We start from the raw sequence: 5,000 nt of genomic DNA, 5'->3' as shown, positions 1-5,000 counted from the left end.
TTCGTTACCGGTACACCGTAGAAAAGCGCGACGAATGCGCGAGACGCAATAACCATTTTATTATCACGTGCAAGAGAGAGAAAGAGAGAGAGAGAGAGAGAGAGAGAGAGAGAGAGAGAGAGAGAGAGAGAGAGAAAGAAAGAAAAAGATAGTGAGATAGTGAGAGTAAATGTAAAAGAAAGAATGAGAGAGATAGAAAGAGAAAGAAAGAGATAGATAGATAGATAGATAAATAGACAGAAGAAAACTGCCCTTAATTTCCATGGATCGTCACACTCGTCGGTTTTACTCCATGACATTCACTGCCTCCTTTGCTAACATTTGCTTATGAAACTGACCTATGAACCTTACGTCGATATTACGCCCATTTATTATTATTATTACTATTATTATTATTATTATTATTATTAATTATTATTATTAATTATTATTATTATTATTAATTATTACTGTTAGTACTATTATGTTATTATTATTATCATTATTGTAACATTTACACGCGCCTAAGAAACGATGCAGAAAAATTATCGACGGGTGCGCAGTCTTTCCCTGAGGCGTTATGTCAGTCTTTTTTCTTTTCTCTTTTTTCTTTTTTTTTTATAATTTATAATATATTTCTTTCTTTTTTTCCTCTTTTGTTTTTTATTCTCTCTCTCTCTCTCTCTCTCTCTCTCTCTTTTTTTTTTTTTCCTTCGACCAATGGTTACGCGCAATTTTTCTTCCACTTCTTCTCTTTTGTCCTTTTTCTTTTTTTACTATGTTCTATTTTTCTTCATCTCACTTGAATCAGCGATAATCATCAATGATATTGACTAGGCTTGATTGACGTTCGTCATTATTGCGATTCTTTCGATCAACATGAAATAATGTCAATGAAATATTTTCGATTTTTGTTAGTTCCGACGAACGACGATTAATTCTTTTTTTCTTCTTATTTCCTTGTCTCTTCCTTTTTTTTTTTTATCTTCTTTTATGCAACGTTAAAAACGTTTGATGCGTTAATATGACGTTTTAACAATCGTTTGTACGAGTTTCCCCTACCCTCTCTTACCCTACCTTCCACTCCCCTATCACTCCTCCCTTTCAGTAAAAACAAATGAGAGAATGGCTAAGAGTGCTGATTCGATCGACGCATTTTAAGAATTCTAATCTCGAAACAATGAAATATATGTATAGTACCTTTATAGACAGTTAAGCGCACCGAAGATTTCTAACGAACAAAAGACCAGCAATCCACGTTGGTCACTTGCAAAATAAATGGAGACACGATTCGTTACAGACCGTTCGCCTTTGATTATGAAACCATAGACTGACTTTTTCATCTCGGCCTTGGAATTTAGTCGACACGTTTTCGAGAACCAATCGATATCACGGAGAAGGAAAAAAAAAAAAGGTATATCAGAGAATGGATTAATGGAACCGACGAAGAAATCCTTATTTAACGATCGTGAGTTTAAACGTTTATCTTAAAAATACAACAACGGGGAGAGACCAGTAATTTCGGAAAAACTTCTCGCACGAGTTACGAGGGTTACCATTATGTAAATAACCTCGCGTTACCCAGCGACAAAATAATTGTGAAAACGCGAAAGTCCGTTACTTTCGAATATCACTTACGAAATATCATTGATTTTTCTCCGATTGGTTACGTTTAAAATAATGATAAACGTATTCTATATATTCAAAATTATTTAATAACAAAAATTTAACGTAGCAAAAGAACGACGATGCAAACTCAAGAGAAGAGAAAAAAAAGAAAAGGAAAAAGAAAAAAATCAAATGGAGGGTGGGGGGGGGGGTGGCAAAGAACTTAGGATCTTCTCTGTTCGTTGAACAAGTTCCGTTAGAAAAAAAAAAAGGAAGAAAAAAAAGACAGAAAAAGAGAAAAAAAAAAGAATTCCAAACGAAGAGGGGTAAGTGAAGTTGTTCCCTCGAACGATATCTTTTGGTTCCTTTATTTTTTTCCCTTCTTCTTTTTCTTTTCTATTTTCTTCCCTCTCTTTTTCTATTTCAAAACGAAAAGAAAAAAAAAAAAAGAACGAAGGATGCACGTGTCCTGGTATCAGAAAGGTCAGACTTTTCAAAAGACTTTTCAAGCCCGGTCAAGCCTGCTTCGTAATTACACGTTGCATCTCTCTGATATTGCGTTACGTGCATGCATTACGCATACACATAGACACACACAAGCACACACACACACACACACACACACACATACATACATACATACATACATATATACAAATATACATAGACACACATACTCGATAGTTGATCCTCCTCTTCTCTTGCTATTCCTCCTCCTCCTCCTCCTCCGCCTCCTCCTCGTCCTCGTCCTCCTCTACTCTTCTACTTCTACATCTACTTCTACACTTCTTCTTCTTCTTCATTTTCTCGTACTTGGCAAGAAGGAGAAACGATAAATTCAATTCGTAGCTTGTGCTACGAATACGAGCAAAAGGGAAACGGTGTTGCTAAACGATCGTACGGACGAGTTGCGTTCGACGTTTAACGTTGTTCCTAGCGATAACCTTGTTGATAATCGTTACCTATGCGTTATCGATAAATCACACGATATATATCCTACCCCTTCGCTTCGGGAATAATTATTACCATGGTAATATCGATGCCGGCTTGTGTGTTACTTCGTGTTCTAACAACGACGATCACCAGACTCCACTATGTATACGTATATGGACATATATGTGTATATATATATATATATATATATATATGCATATATATATATATATATATATATATATATATGCAGTATACATCCGATAGCGATCGCGAGAACGAACGGTCGACGAGATAGTACGTATACGTATATAACAGATTTCGCGCCAAGCTACGAGAATGCTAAAGAGACGACGATATCGATCTTTCGTTTCGCTCGAGAAAGGTTTTTCTCATTGGCTTATTTCCATTCCTTTGCAAGCCCCGATGACAGTATTACTTGATCATTCGAAAATTCTTTTTCTTTTTTCTCCTTCTTCTCTTCCTTCTTCTTCTTTTTATTTTTCTTCTTCTTTTTCTTTTTTTGTTCTTTTTCTTTTTCCTTTTTTTTTCTTTTTTTTTCTTTTCTTACACTTTAAACTTTCCCGAGTGTTACGACTTTATTTCACTTCATATTTCTCATCAATTATTACATATATTATATTATACGTAAACATTCAGTATATATACATATATATATATATATATATATATATATATATGTGTGTGTATGTTTGTGTATGTTCGCGTATATGATAAATTTATAAGGTTTGATACAATCAGTCATCTTAATTCTAACCGGTTGGCAAAGTGTTACGAATCAATGAGAGACTTTTCTAAGATTAGAGACTTACTAAAGAAGAAAAAAAAAAAAAAAAAAAGAGAGAAAAAAAGAAAGATTATAATAACAAGACTCGCGTGTTCAAAGTACGATTGAAGAAAATTGATCATCGTCGTTGTGCGGAACGTTAGGCGAGACAACCTTTGCCATTTTGCACTATGCGAACTCCTATTGTTGCGGCCGTGCGATATGTCATGAGATTACGTTGAACGTACGTCGTCGAATATTCTTAAAAGCATTCCAAGCAAGCGACTAAAATATTATGGCGATTTCCTTAAAAAGAGGAGGAAAAAAAAAAAAGAAAAGCGAACAGAGATAAAAGGAAGGAAAAAAGGAATGAAAAAGATAGAAAAATATATTCATTCGAACTCCATAACTATTTTAGAATAACGCTGGACAATATTTAAATTCGTTAATAACAATTTATTAATAATTTTTACTTCGACAACAATTTATACAATTTATAATGTAATCGAAGAAAACACAATTTGTCAAAATGATTTATGTATATACGTGAATGATACGTAAATGATCGAAAATTATAACATTGATGAATTATTCGTTCCTATTATACGCGTAAATCATTAATGAAATCTTATTACGTAATTTTGATTTATTTATTATTCTTATCTTATCAATTTTCAAATATAATAATCAAATTATGATTAATACACAAAAAGTTCGATTATAAATCACGTTAATCCAACTAATGGAACAACATTGTACGAAGTAAAAGTATAATCAATTAATTAAATTAAATATTGCCCAACGCTATTCTATTATTATAGAAATCAAATAAATCGATACTGTCTATCCTTATTTTCTTCCATTAAAGTGTGTCAATCAAACCAGCATGCCATTTTCATTCCGGTCCTTTGAATATATATATATATATAAAGAGAGAGAGAGAGAGAGAGAGATTAATGAAGGACAAGAACAATGTCGATGCAGCTCGATTCTATAAAAAAAAAAAAAGGACAGAAAAAAAATCAAAAGAAAAGAAAAGGAAAGAAAAGAAAGAGAACAGAAAACGAAAATAACCAAATCCTTGTTTCATTTAATAAAAATCCTAACGAAGAAGAATAAAGATCCTAAAGAAGTTTCGATATCTTACGATCTATTTAAGAAACGTTTTTCGCAAAGGAAAATAAAAAAAGGAAAGTAAAAAAAAAGAAACGAAAAAAAAAAAAAAGAGGAAAAAGAAAGGAAAAGAAACTTGTACAAAACTATTACAGCGAGGTAAATTAAAACGTTTATGGAAACCCCTTACGAGTATTTCGATTTCTGGGAGCGCATCGTAACGAAACGATGTTACTAGAAAACGAAGTCGTTATTACGAAAGACGAAGGATCTCGATTAAAGTCGAGTTAAAGTCAAATCGAATCGAATCGAATCGAATCGAATCGAATCGAATTGAGTCGAGTCGAGTGAACTCAAACGAGTCTTAAAAGTCTTTCTTCTAAATAGCACGTTCGTTGAAATTCGTCGGAATGAATTAACCCGAGCTTATCGTGATAATGAAAAGATGATATTCGGGATCATTACATTGCAGAAGAAATAAATAAATACAAAAAAAAAAAAGAGAGAAGAAAAAGAAAAAGAAAATTAAAAGAAGAAGAAGAAGAAGAAAAAACAGAAAAAGAAGAAGAAGAAGAAGAAG

Source organism: Vespa velutina, chromosome 15 (assembly GCF_912470025.1).
Source record: "Vespa velutina chromosome 15, iVesVel2.1, whole genome shotgun sequence".
NCBI lineage: Eukaryota > Metazoa > Arthropoda > Insecta > Hymenoptera > Vespidae > Vespa > Vespa velutina.
Note: the sequence above shows the minus strand (reverse complement) of the source record.